This window comes from Ornithodoros turicata, unplaced genomic scaffold, assembly GCF_037126465.1.
Source record: "Ornithodoros turicata isolate Travis unplaced genomic scaffold, ASM3712646v1 ctg00001028.1, whole genome shotgun sequence".
Taxonomy (NCBI): Eukaryota; Metazoa; Arthropoda; class Arachnida; order Ixodida; family Argasidae; genus Ornithodoros; species Ornithodoros turicata.
The window spans coordinates 244194-259889 of NW_026999440.1; positions in this window are offsets into that span (position 1 = coordinate 244194).

Consider the following 15696-nt stretch of genomic DNA (forward strand, 5'->3'; position numbering starts at 1 on the left):
AAAAAAATATTGAGTATAGGAGGCATCGATCACGGCACCCATCGTATGCGAAGTAAGCGCTGTATCCACTAGGCCGGCCGCCAACCTCCGTCCTGCATGTAGAAAAAACATGTCTACTGCCTCTTTGTGTGTTAGATACCAAAAAAATATTGAGTATACGAGGCATCGATCACGGCACCCATCGTATGCGAAGTAAGCGCTGTATCCACTAGGCCGGCCGCCAACCTCCGCCCTGCATGTAGAAAAAACATGTCTACTGCCTCTTTGTGTGTTAGATAACAAAAATTATTGAGTATACGAGGCATCGATCACGGCACCCATCGTATGCGGAGTAAGCGCTGTATCCACTAGGCCGGCCGCCAACCTCCATCCTGCATGTAGAAAAAACATGTCTACTGTCTCGTTGTGTGTTAGATAAGAAAAAAAAAATATTGAGTATACGAGGCATCGATCACGGCACCCATCGTATGCGAAGTAAGCGCTGTATCCACTAGGCCGGCCGCCAACCTCCGTCCTGCATGTAGAAAAAACATGTCTACTGCCTCTTTGTGTGTTAGATACCAAAAAAATATTGAGTATACGAGGCATCGATCACGGCACCCATCGTATGCGAAGTAAGCGCTGTATCCACTAGGCCGGCCGCCAACCTCCGCCCTGCATGTAGAAAAAACATGTCTACTGCCTCTTTGTGTGTTAGATAACAAAAATTATTGAGTATACGAGGCATCGATCACGGCACCCATCGTATGCGGAGTAAGCGCTGTATCCACTAGGCCGGCCGCCCACCTCCATCCTGCATGTAGAAAAAACATGTCTACTGTCTCGTTGTGTGTTAGATAAGAAAAAAAAAATATTGAGTATACGAGGCATCGATCACGGCACCCATCGTATGCGAAGTAAGCGCTGTATCCACTAGGCCGGCCGCCAACCTCCGTCCTGCATCTAGAAAAAACATGTCTACTGCCTCTTTGTGTGTTAGATAACAAAAATTATTGAGTATACGAGGCATCGATCACGGCACCCATCGTATGCGGAGTAAGCGCTGTATCCACTAGGCCGGCCGCCAACCTCCGTCCTGCATGTAGAAAAAACATGTCTACTGCCTCTTTGTGTGTTAGATAACAAAAATTATTGAGTATACGAGGCATCGATCACGGCACCCATCGTATGCGGAGTAAGCGCTGTATCCACTAGGCCGGCCGGCCGCCCACCTCCATCCTGCATGTAGAAAAAACATGTCTACTGTCTCGTTGTGTGTTAGATAAGAAAAAAAAATATTGAGTATACGAGGCATCGATCACGGCACCCATCGTATGCGAAGTAAGCGCTGTATCCACTAGGCCGGCCGCCAACCTCCGTCCTGCATGTAGAAAAAACATGTCTACTGCCTCTTTGTGTGTTAGATAACAAAAATTATTGAGTATACGAGGCATCGATCACGGCACCCATCGTATGCGGAGTAAGCGCTGTATCCACTAGGCCGGCCGCCAACCTCCGTCCTGCATGTAGAAAAAACATGTCTACTGCCTCTTTGTGTGTTAGATAACAAAAATTATTGAGTATACGAGGCATCGATCACGGCACCCATCGTATGCGGAGTAAGCGCTGTATCCACTAGGCCGGCCGCCAACCTCCGTCCTGCATGTAGAAAAAACATGTCTACTGCCTCTTTGTGTGTTAGATAACAAAAATTATTGAGTATACGAGGCATCGATCACGGCACCCATCGTATGCGGAGTAAGCGCTGTATCCACTAGGCCGGCCGGCCGCCCACCTCCATCCTGCATGTAGAAAAAACATGTCTACTGTCTCGTTGTGTGTTAGATAAGAAAAAAAAATATTGAGTATACGAGGCATCGATCACGGCACCCATCGTATGCGAAGTAAGCGCTGTATCCACTAGGCCGGCCGCCAACCTCCGTCCTGCATGTAGAAAAAACATGTCTACTGCCTCTTTGTGTGTTAGATAACAAAAATTATTGAGTATACGAGGCATCGATCACGGCACCCATCGTATGCGGAGTAAGCGCTGTATCCACTAGGCCGGCCGGCCGCCCACCTCCATCCTGCATGTAGAAAAAACATGTCTACTGTCTCGTTGTGTGTTAGATAAGAAAAAAAAATATTGAGTATACGAGGCATCGATCACGGCACCCATCGTATGCGAAGTAAGCGCTGTATCCACTAGGCCGGCCGCCAACCTCCGTCCTGCATGTAGAAAAAACATGTCTACTGCCTCTTTGTGTGTTAGATAACAAAAATTATTGAGTATACGAGGCATCGATCACGGCACCCTTACAAAAATATTAAATGATTTTCTAAAGAAACTCTATAGTATTGACTCAATAGAGACATTAAATTTTCCATAGAGAGTCAACAGACATTCTAATGAGATCCTGATGTGTCCCTACTGATTTGTTACGGAATATTGGCCACCGTAATTCTATTGAAACTCTAATGAGCTTCTAACGAGTGAATTTCTATCGCTTTTCTATTGAATTCCTTTAGAGTCACCTAATGAGCTTCTAATGAGTGAATATCTATTGTTTTTCTATAGAATTCTTTTAGAGGTGCGTTCTAGCACGACAAATGTTTAGCGTGTAGGATTGGAGCATAAAAGAGGCATATATGACGAAAATGTTTTATTGGTGCTAGTACAGTTTCCTTGGCAGCTGTTAAGAGGGGACACTCACTCATCATCTGATGTGAAAGATGAATGCTCCACGTGTGCATCCTGCAAAGATGAAAAGCATGTATGCACATGAAAAAAAAAACATCCTGCAGACTGTAACAAAATTGTGCTAGGGGCAGAGATCTAGCATGTAAATATGTGCCTATAGTCCAATATATAGTCCAAGACCGGTTTGTCCAGTCATGTATTCTTGGCAAAGCACAATAGTATCTCACTGCCATGTGGACAGATGGTCACGTATTGAAAAACAAAAAGTAGATATTCCTCTGCCTTCCCCAGGAAGCTGGCCGGTTTGGTCACTTCAATGCCAGCTAATCAACCATACCTCATAATAGCAAAAGCAACTAAAATATGATGCTCACCTGCATAGCACGCCCCAGCCAAACTCTCACGAACGGCACGAGCTGCTCTGCCTCCAGGGTATGGCTCACCACGAGCCATCATTTGCCTATGTCACACTGTGTAACAAAATGGTTTTCATTGTGAATGCATCAGTCAGTGCAAACAGTGCAGAAGTCATTGTGATATCCATAACAAAGCTCACCAAAATTAAAGACATCAGTCACCACAGGCTCTTCTTTCCATATCTGTAAATGCATTCTTGAAAACACATGATTAGCATGCCGGATGATAAGAGAAGCCAGCTGTCATTACATAGTATTTTATTTCGCTTATTTCAATTCCCTTGATAAAAGGGAAGATAGACTACTTTTAAGTTGAGTGTCAGAAATTGCTGGGAATTTCCCATGTGTGTAACCTGAAAAAAAAAGTTAATATGTAAGTAACATACCAGTGACATGAAAACTTACAACCATCACGAACACCACACAACATGTACAAGGAGCAACGTTTGAACAAAAACTATGTTGTGCACTATGCGTGTACTATATCTCAATTCACACTGCCTGATTAGACTCCTGCAGGCAGTCACCTTTAACTTTTCGCATTATAGCGTTTCAACGCTTTTATCATCATGAGAGTGTGTCAAATATCTATATATTGCTATAAACACAAAGCGAATACAATACCCAAGACTGCTCCAAGGCGGAGAGGATCTAATCCTTCCTTGGTGGGCAGATTCTTGTGCGCATTACTGGGTTGCCCATAAAGGGACTTCCCCTTAAGTTCTTCGGGCTCGAATACGCAGCGCAACAGAGCCCTTGCGTACTTTGTTGCTGAACCATTACAAACTTTCCATAGCCTGTCCAGAGTAGTTTGCTCCAGCAGGACACCGCTGCCTATATCTACCTGAAATTGAAAGGAATAGTTCGAAACATGTCCACCTCCTTCTCAAAAAGGTCTTGCATGTGCAGGTCTGCAGAATTCGAGAGTTGATACTAGCAGTATGCTTAGCTAGACTGGTGTTCTCATGAAATATTATGGTATCCCCTTCACAACCAACATGGGGGCTTCACGCATTAACTGCCACATAGGTGGTAACTTTTAAGAACGACATTTTGGGCAGGACAACTGAAAGAGAGCAAGGATACGGGGGGGGGGGGGGGGGGATTTTCCACTTGCCTCCGTGGAGGCAAAATGTGGATGCCAGCCCTGGACAAGGGGCAATTGCCTTGGTTAATGCTACACGTAAAGACGTTTTCAAGCATACATAGCGTGTACAATTGTACAGGTTGAGACAAAAGTTCACATAACATGCGGCATACTTTCTTTGGTGCGACACCCTAGCGGCTGGCTGAAGCAGGGGATTGCACTGCATATGGGACTGCATAAGTATGTTGACTGGTTTGGGAAACTTACCTTGCCACATGCAACGATATTGGTGCCCATTCCTGCACCACCGGCCTGCAGCTCTGACAATGTTTTTCGCAGGCGCTTGACCATCCTTGCTGCATCTGTAAAATAAATATGAAAGAATAGACCAACAGCGGTTTACTTAGGATAGCCTAGATTACAACTTAGCATAGCCTAATATGAAAGTTTAACATACCAGCAGTGCTTTCCAATGTGTTTAGTCTCTGCTTTAATTCTGTCACTTCCTGTCGAAGCTCTTGGATGGTAGTGTCTTTTTCTTCACAACGGCGACACGTGCTTTTCTGAAAGCATCACAAACTGATTCAGAAAAGGAAAAATCCATATGCCTTCGGAACCAAGTGGCCGAATTTTAATGCTTTAAGTCCATTGAAAGTATTGCATATGGACACCCCGTCATGAAATAGAGGCGTGATTTAATTGTTCCTCGTTTATTCTGCGTTTAAGCTACACAAGCCTGCAGCCCTACCTGACTCATGCCACCTGTGTATTCACAGCTCCCACGTGCAGTCCGTGCCGCAAACCGGGATCTTTTCTTTTCGAGGGCGCACTCTTTCCCTGTTAAAAGATTTCATTTGCTTGAAAGATGCCACCGACAAAGTGATCAGGTTATAACTAGGGGTACCTGTACTAACGAAATGAAAACTCACCAAAATAAAGCAGTTCTGCAGGCGATGGCTCTTCCCCTTCCTTCCAATAAACGTCCACCACGCTGCCTCGCATGTGCTCGATAGCCCCGCTGTCTGTAAGTAATCTAAGTCCCACTTTGGGATCTACCAGAGCACTCAGTGGGTACACGTCCCACTTTTCTTCATCAATCCACTTCACCAATATGTGTGTCATACTTGCTAGTGGGTATCTTGCAAAATGGACAGATCAGCTGGAATCGCACGCATGACAGGATGCCGGAAGCAGAAGTCGTCGTTGCCAGACGTCAGAGTTAAAATGGTTAAAAGTCGCCAGCCGGTGTGAAATATCTCGGATAATAATTGTTCGTTCCGTTCACACTGCTTCGACTCATTACAAGTTCTGTGGAAATGCTTATATTATATTGTCACTATTTTTGTTTGAATTTTATTCATTCACTATACTTCCAGCCTCGGGTGTTGCGTAGATACACCATACACGGCGTACACTGATACGAAACCAAAGGGTTCCCACTTTTCTCCGTGTCTCTCTCTTCCTCAAAACTGCATTCATTTTGCTTCGTGAATTCTGCGACTTGACCGTCTGAGTTGAACTCCTCGTAATTCACGAAAGACTGATGGCCCTGTCGACGGCCAACTGCATACGTTGCAGATTGTTTTGCTACTGAGGCAGAAAAAGTAAGATCAACCGACCATTGCCGTTGTTTGGTTAGAATGGCATCAAAAAGGCAGTACGGCACGTATCTTTGGGACCCTTCCAAAGAAATACCCGTGCGCTCGAGACATCGTCTCAAACGCCAGCGTGTCATGGGCACCTCAACGAACGAAGGCGGTGTGTGCAATAGCGATTCCAGCGATTCCAGCGTTTCCTCAACACAGTGCACGCCGGTTCACTCGCAAACTCTGGAGAACACCGCAAGTAAAAACGAATACTTAGTGAATGAAGATGACTGGAACGGAGACGCCACAGAGGACCGAGGAAGTATTTGCGCCGAACCACACACAACCGACGACGACGACGAAGTGGAGGCCAGCTCAACTGCATCCAGCGACTCAGACAGCGAAGGTGACGACGAAGACGTTGAAAACACCGTGCCCCGGAAAAAAACTGAGCTGGTAAGAACGCTTCTAGAATAAGGCAACGTTCTAGAATTGGCTTCAGACTTTCTGTTTGGGGTATAAAATAGGCGAGATTCGGTTAACAGGTACATTTGTGCAATTGAAGACAATAGCGGACTTGTCGTACTGTGAGGCAATACATGACTAGTGACATGCACAATTCTGTGCTGCACATGCTGAGAACTCTTGTGCTTGTCTTCGTGTCCCGTGTCTCTCGGTTATTCGTTCCTTCATCACAATTCAGAAATATTGAAAATGAGAGTCATATGATACCATAATTCCATGCTTTGCTCATTTCTTTATTTCTAGGATGAACCACTCTACCCAGGCTCCAAGCTCTCAAAAGCTGAGAGCTTGCTGATGGTAATGGCTCATAGCCTACGTCATGATGCCTCGAAAGAAGCAACGGACAGCCTCCTACAGCTGATTGACGCCCATCTGCCAGAGGGCACAGTTTACCCAAACACGAAACATCTGTTTTTTCGCCACTTTTCGGGTAATGAAGGTCACTCAGCCAAGCACCTGTACTGCAGTGTTTGCCGGTCATATCTGTGTGAACTGCATGACCAAGAAGAAGTGTTGTGCGACCAGTGCAGTGCAAAGCACAAGGTACAAGACTTGCTGAAAGCATCAAGATTTTTTTTCTCAGTTGACATAGAAAGTCATATACGAAGCCTGCTACAAGAAAAAGTTTTGAACCCAAGCAAACCATCTCTTTCTTTTGATGTAACTGATATCACAGAGAGCATGGAATACCACAGGCTACCTCTTGGCGCAGCGGATGTGACAGTGACTTTTAATACAGATGGTGTACCGCTGTTTGAAAGTTCAAGGTTTTCTATCTGGCCCCTGTTGCTACAGATCAACGAGCTCCCTTATAAGTTGCGTGTTCGGCGCCTTGTACTTGCAGGATTGTGGTTTGGGGAGAGCAAACCTGCCATGAATACCTTTTTGCTTCCCTTCGTGAAGACCATGAACCGCCTTTCATCCAGAGGGATAGTATGGCAGGATGGAAATGGATGTGAGAAAACAACAAGAGTGTTTCCTGGGCCATGCACGGTAGACACAGTGGCCAGGTGCGAGATAATGAACATGACTCAATTCAATGGCGCCCACGGATGTGCTTGGTGTGAGGAACGTGGTATTGTGGTAAAAAAGGGCAATGGTCACACACGAGCCTACCCTGCAGCTGCCGCATCATCTAAGGCTAGGTCACAAGACTCGTTCATGAAACATGCTATGAAAGCTAAGGTCAACAAGACGCCAACCTGTGGGATCAAGGGAAGCAGTGTGCTCATGCTGCTTACATTTTTCAGCTTCAGCTCCTGCTTCGTAGTTGACTATATGCACGCTGTTTGCTCCGGCATTGTGAGAGCCACAACATGTATGTGGCTGAGTTCAAAGAGGTGCCGCAAATTCTCACTGCGAAAGAACGTTGCAGACGCAGACAGCCTTCTGATGACTTTGTCCTCAATATGGGAATTTCCCAGGCTACCGAGGTCTCTTAAAGACGTAAAGCTGTGGAAGTCCTCAGACTGGAGGAATTGGCTGCTCTTTTTTTCACCAGTTGTCTTGAAAGACTTTATTCCTCAGAAGCACTACAGGCACTGGGTCAACTTTGTCCAGATAATGCACTATTTGCTGGCAGAATCAGTAAACATGGAGCGGCTCATCCAAGTCAAACAAGATATGATACATTTTGTCTGTGAGTATGAGGAGCTCTATGGATTAAAGAACATGTCATACAACATGCACCTCCTCCTCCATCTGGTGGACAGTGTGAAGCATTGGGGCCCACTTTGGGGATACTCATTGTACCCCTTTGAGGCTACAAATGGACTTTTGGTACGTCTCGTAAAAGGAACACGATACCCCCATTTTCAAATCATCGAAAAGTACCTTATCATGCAGGCCATGCCAAGGCTATTGCACTCTACATCTTCACTAAAAGGAGACTGTGAAGTCAGCAACACACTGAAAGCCTTGATAAAAGGTTATCATCTCAAGAAAAGATGTTCAAGACATGGGGATGTTATTTGCTTTGGCAAAAAAGAATCAAAACCTGATGGTGATTATTTCAAGAAAATGTACGTTGGGTCTTTCAAGTACTGTGTAGCGTCACTGGACAAATCGAAGCGCAACAATTCCTATGTGTCTGCAGATGGGAAGTTTGGACGCATCAGGGCAATTACAGCAGCATGCCCAAATCAACACCAAGAATGTACCTGCAGAAAGCACGTTGCTGTTCTCGTCGATCTGTTGCAGCCACAGCAGAGAACTTTGGGCAGGACAAATATTACTGGACTTTGGGAATTCGTGGAGGTAGTGGCAACAGGTGATGTCACAGTATTTCCAGCCAAGTCTCTGAAGAAGTGTATAGGTTTACATGTACGTCACGCTACTTTCCTCATTCCGATCCACGAAAAGCTTGTTCTTGAAGCTGTATGAACATACTGTTGCTTGCTTACTTGCATAGGATGCACATCCACTGGATGCATTCTCCTGCATTCACTTATTTTTTCAAGCTGTTCAGCGACATGTGTGAGAGAAAGTTCCACTTAAAAACTTTGCACTTTGAGTGTACTTGTAATCTGTGGCTAGAGCATTGTGTGGAACTTGACTATTGGAAAACATTGTGTTTTCTAATTGCTATTTTTGCCCGTTTCACAAATTACGTGTCATGTTGGCTTAAAGATGCGTACCATAATTAAAGGGATTGCGACACTTTGACCATGCAGTTCATTAGATCACGCACACATTGTGCTGTATACTACAGTATTGAGGAAAAGAATTGTTTTTTCACATGTTGTACCTGGCGAGATATAAACGCTTGCATATGTACACGTCAAGCTCTGACATGAGAGCTTCAGTCATTCCCATTGCTAATCATTAGCACGTGACCTCTTTTGCACTTCCTCACTGGCAGAGACACTGCCGCTACGTCAGAGCCGTACAAATTTTGGTATTTGCAGTTCCAGTTGTCTGAGCATCTATTACCCGCTTTTCTGTAAAACTTCGAATGCAGGTGCACACTGACGCATATAAAATTTTATGTTTCATGTTTATGCGGAATAACTTGAGACGAAGTGTTGCAACCCCTTGAATGTCACCGCACTGAAGTCAAATACTAAGCACTGGCCACACTTGACAGTGCTTATGCTTAACAATGGTACAAGGCATGGTTATGTTTGTCTGTGTTAAGTTACTTTGCCATTGACGAATGAATATGCAGCATAGACTAATGTGGACATCATGGGTAGACCCTCTCTGTTACCGGGATTAGTGCAGATAATAAACGCTGTTATATCAATGATGAAAGAAGGAAGTCACTGAAAAGGTTAGCCAGCTGTAGCACTCGAATAGCATTGTTAATTTCTTAGGCACTTGAGGCTTTGTATGTATTTGTCCTTTCTATGTGTTCCAGCCTCAGATCATTAATTGCCATCATGTTCACTATTGTGCCAATTTTTGTGGGTATGGAACTTGAGAATAAAATAGAATAGTGCACATTATTCTATTACCTTGCATACAGTTTGATTTTATTCATGGCTTTGATTCATGGCTGTCATAAATCTGCAAAACCTACATATTATACATTTCTTAATTTGTGCTGCCAGATAGTGATGCCACAAAGATAGTGAGAAAATAACATTTGTCGGTATCCCTCTTTCTTGTCAGAATAAGCGAGTACGTTGCAGCTGTGTTTATGTGACGAATGAAGTAGAAAAAAACGCATGAATAAAAAAAAGACTTGCAAAATGTGTCTTGGAATAAAAGTAATCATGTAAGGTGGAGGCAGTCACCACTTTGTAGGTGGTACACATTAGGGATCTGACCGTAACCATTATCCAATAGTACAAATAAAGATGCAGGAAAGATTGTGAGAAAATAACATTTGTCGGTATTCCTCTTTCCTGTCAGAATAAGCGTGTACGTTGCAGCTGTGTTTATGTGAGGAATGAAGTAGAAAAAAACGCATGAATAAAAAAAAGACGTGCAAAATGTGTCTTGGAATAAAAGTAATCATGTAAGGTGGAGGCAGTCACCACTTTGTAGGTGGTACACATTAGGGATCTGACCGTAACCATTATCCAACAGTACAAATAAAGATGCAGGAAAGATTGTGAGAAAATAACATTTGTCGGTATCCCTCTTTCCTGTCAGAATAAGCGTGTACGTTGCAGCTGTGTTTATGTGAGGAATGAAGTAGAAAAAAACGCATTAATAAAAAAAAGACGTGCAAAATGTGTCTTGGAATAAAAGTAATCATGTAAGGTGGAGGCAGTCACCACTTTGTAGGTGGTACACATTAGGGATCTGACCGTAACCATTATCCAACAGTACAAATAAAGATGCAGGAAAGATTGTGAGAAAATAACATTTGTCGGTATCCCTCTTTCCTGTCAGAATAAGCGTGTACGTTGCAGCTGTGTTTATGTGACAAATTAAGTAGAAAAAAACGCATGAATAAAAAAAAGACGTGCAAAATGTGTCTTGGAATAAAAGTAATCATGTAAGGTGGAGGCAGTCACCACTTTGTAGGTGGTACACATTAGGGATCTGACCGTAACCATTATCCAACAGTACAAATAAAGATGCAGGAAAGATTGTGAGAAAATAACATTTGTCGGTATCCCTCTTTCCTCTCAGAATAAGCGTGTACGTTGCAGCTGTGTTTATGTGACAAATTAAGTAGAAAAAAACGCATGAATAAAAAAAGACGTGCAAAATGTGTCTTGGAATAAAAGTAATCATGTAAGGTGGAGGCAGTCACCACTTTGTAGGTGGTACATATTTTGAATGTGACAAAAACAATGGTCGCAGTCCGATTCAAAATTCGTAATCTGATGACTACAGAGGTTTCTGTAAAAGATTTCCCTTGAGCAACTAGCAACTCTATAGAAAATCAAACTGTAATGAGTTTTCTCAACAAAAAGTCAGCAGAATTTCTAATGAGTCCACCACACAGGTATTTCTAATGATACCAGTCAAAAGACTCTCTATTGAGTTTCAAGTGACAGTATTGTTCTCATTTGAAACTCAATAGAGAGTCTTTTGACTGGAATCATTAGAAATACGTATGTCGTGGACTCATTAGAAATTCTTTTGACTTTCTGTTGAGAAAACTCATTACACCTTGATTTTCTATAGAGTTTCTATTTACTCAAAAGAAACACACTTGACACCCTATACATACTCATTTGGCATTTTTGTAAGGGCACCCATCGTATGCGGAGTAAGCGCTGTATCCACTAGGCCGGCCGGCCGCCCACCTCCATCCTGCATGTAGAAAAAACATGTCTACTGTCTCGTTGTGTGTTAGATAAGAAAAAAAAATATTGAGTATACGAGGCATCGATCACGGCACCCATCGTATGCGAAGTAAGCGCTGTATCCACTAGGCCGGCCGCCAACCTCCGTCCTGCATGTAGAAAAAACATGTCTACTGCCTCTTTGTGTGTTAGATACCAAAAAAATATTGAGTATACGAGGCATCGATCACGGCACCCATCGTATGCGAAGTAAGCGCTGTATCCACTAGGCCGGCCGCCAACCTCCGTCCTGCATGTAGAAAAAACATGTCTACTGCCTCTTTGTGTGTTAGATAACAAAAATTATTGAGTATACGAGGCATCGATCACGGCACCCATCGTATGCGGAGTAAGCGCTGTATCCACTAGGCCGGCCGGCCGCCCACCTCCATCCTGCATGTAGAAAAAACATGTCTACTGTCTCGTTGTGTGTTAGATAAGAAAAAAAAATATTGAGTATACGAGGCATCGATCACGGCACCCATCGTATGCGAAGTAAGCGCTGTTGTATCTCGCGTTGTATCTCGCGCTGTTGTATCTAACGTTGTATCTCGCGTCTGCCGTATCTGTCTCATCAGAAACATAGATTCTGTCGAGCCTCGCGTGACTGGTGCCCTGACAGTGTGTGTATTTCGTCTTGCATTCAGGAGCAACATACATAAAATCAATAAGATTGTTTTCCTCGATGATTTTCTTCAGTTCACTTGTGCTACCATCGTTAATCGCACCTTTCCCAGTCTTATCTGACACTGTCAACACACAGTTAAAGTCGCCACACAGGAAAACTTTTGCAGGGGTATCCAAGAAATCCTTGAGATTGCGGAAGAATTGCTTTCGCTCGGAGGCGTCATTCGGGGCGTAGATCGAAATAAATCTAATCATATCATCGTTCGCCAAGCCGTCCGCCGCACTGACCCGCCCACCTTCGTCGTGTCCTATATCGGGGATGACTCGCAGCCACTCATTCCTGCGCACAAGGATTGCCGTTCCCGCACTCCCGCTGCTAGCACGTGAATGGAATACTTGAAAACTCTCTTTGAAAAACTGGATGAGATAATCCTCTTCCTCCACTGACGTGATCTTGGTTTCTTGGCTGCACATTATATCAATTTTCTGTTTAATCAGTAAGTCCAATAGCCACTGTTTTCGTTTCCTGGAGATTAAGCTTACAACGTTTAAAGTTGCTGCTATTAACTTATCCGTCATTGTTGTTTTGCTGTATCTGAGCTTTCCCACGATCCCTTGGGTCGTATGGTATATTTGGTTTCACATGTTTTTTGAACTTCCCACCTGTCCTCTTCCGTGAGGCCCATGACTCCACTGGAGTTAAGGTGCTCTTCCAATCTTCTACGGTTTCCTCTTGTAATGCCTGATCACTTCTTATTTCTTCCTTTTTTTCACTGTCCAGCTCGATATGTTCTCCCTCACAACTCTGTTCGCTGAAGCTAGTAGAATGAACGTCCCGAAGATCTTCTTCATGCGTTGTTACTTGCGCTTCAAGGAGCTCTCCGTCATCGTCGACTTTACTGCTCGTCGCACCGGTTACTGCATCACCCTCTTTATCCGCCTCTTGTTTGTCTTGTTGAATTTCTTCCATATCGGCCTCGTCCATGAGGTTCTCATCAGCTTCTTCACGCACCTCCTTCGTTACAGACGCATAGGAGCGTAAACAGCTTTCATCATCATGTCCATATCGTCGACATTTACTACATCTCGGAGCCCTGCATTGTCTCCTGACATGACCCAGCTCCCTGCACCGCAGGCATAGGGGGAGTCTTCCAGGTATTGACACAAGAACCGATTTCCCACACAACCTCATCTGGTGAGGGATGATGTCCACCGTCACGCCTTCTTTGAGTTTCATTTTAAGTACCCTTGTTGTCGATTCAACGTCATGAAAGTAGTCGTCAGTCCATTTTTCTCGACTAACAATTATTTCCTGTCCGAACACCCCAAACGCCTTCCTTACACTGTCATCGGGTACATGATAAGGCAACCAGTGCAGCTTCGCTACGATTTCCTGTTGACAACTGTCGATAATAAAGCAGCGCTTTCCCTTCACAATGCATTCTTTTGCATTAAGTAGCTTCTGTTTTGTTTCCTCGTGGTGCGTCGTTAAAAGCCAGATATGGTTCAACTGATAAACACCAAACGCCGCGATTTCCGTACCTTTGATTAGTTCTTTCAGCGCAGGTTTGAAGTCTTCCTTGCAGTAGGGTCGTCCGGTGATGTCACCATGCAGCACAACAGTATTTTTTCCAACTTTTCCAGCAGGCAAACTCGGCAGAAAAATTCTGTACTCCTGGCGTTCCGTTGTCTTCGTATTCACACCGTTTTCCCGGCTAAGCCTAGCCGTTGTTGTCACTCCATCGGAACTCATGTTACCTGCGACCGTTCCGTACGAAACCGGAAGCAAGAATGACCAGTACCAAGTACCACCTCCAGAAGTACCACCTCCATCCTGCATGTACAAAAAACATGTCTACTGTCTCTTTGTGTGTTAGATAAGAAAAAAAACATTGAGTATACGAGGCATCGATCACGGTACCCATCGTATGCGAAGTAAGCGCTGTATCCACTAGGCCGGCCGCCCAACTCCATCCTGCATGTAGAAAAAACATGTCTACTGTCTCGTTGTGTGTTAGATAAGAAAAAAAAAATATTGAGTATACGACGCATCGATCACGGCACCCATCGTATGCGAAGTAAGCGCTGTATCCACTAGGCCGGCCGTCTTTTTTTTATTTTTTTTTATTCATATAGTTTAAAAGTAACACTCAGTAAAAAAAAGCTGACATATCTTCTGTCAGCCGAAGATGCCGTTCAGCAGAGCCCCCCCTTTTCCATACAGTGCTGTTAGGCCGGCCGCCCACCTCAGTCCTGCATGTAGAAAAAACGTGTCTACTGTCTCTTAGTGTGTTAGATAAGAAAAAAAAGCGCTGTATCCACTAGGCCGGCCGCCCACCTCCGTCCTGCATGTAGAAAAAACATGTCTACTGTCTCTTTGTGTGTTAGATAACAAAAAAATATTGAGTATACAGGCATCGATCACGGCACCCATCGTATGCGAAGCAAGCGCTGTATCCACTAGGCCGGCCGCCCACCTCCATCCTGCATGTAGAAAAACATGTCTACTGTCTCGTTGTGTGCTAGATAAGAAAAAAAAAGTTGAGTATACGAGGCATCGATCACGGCACCCATCGTATGCGAAGTAAGCGCTGTATCCACTAGGCCTGCCGGCCGCCCACCTCCGTCCTGCGTGTAGAAAAAACATGTCTACTCTCTCGGTGTATGTTAGATAAGAAAAAAATATTGAGTATACGAGGCATCGATCACGGCACCCATCGTATGCGAAGTAAGCGCCGTATCCCACGAAGTAAGCGCCGCGGCCCACCTCCATCCTGCATGTAGAAAAAACATGTCTACTGTCGCTTTGTGTGTAAGATAAGAAAAAAATATTGAGTATACGATGCATCGATCACGGCACCCATCGTATGCGAAGTCCAGTAGGCCAGCCGCCCACCTCCATCCTGCATGTAGAAAAAGCATGTCTACTGTCTCTTTGTGTGTTAGATAAGAAAAAATATTGAGTATACGAGGCATCGATCACGGCACCCATCGTATGCGAAATAAGCGCTGTATCCACTAGGCCGGCCGCCCACCTCCGTCCTGCATGTAGAAAAAACATGTCTACTGTCTCTTAGTGTGTTAGATAAGAAAAAAATAAGCGCTGTATCCACTAGGCCGGCCGCCCACCTCCGTCCTGCATGTAGAAAAACATGTCTACTGTCTCTTTGTGTGTTAGATAACAAAAAAATATTGAGTATATGAGGCATCGATCACGGCACCCATCGTATGCCAAGTAACCGCTTTATTCACTAGGCCGGCCGCCCACCTCCATCCTGCATGTAGAAAAAACATGTCTACTGTCTCGTTGTGTGTTAGATAAGAAAAAAAAATGTTTAGTATACGAGGCATCGATCACGGCACCCATCGTATGCGAAGTAAGCGCTGTATCCACTAGGCCGGCCGGCCACTTCCGTCCTGCATGTAGAAAAAACATGTCTACTGTCTCGTTGTGTGTTAGATAAGAAAAAAAAAATGTTGAGTATACGAGGCATCGATCACGGCACCCATCGTATGCGAAGTAACCGCT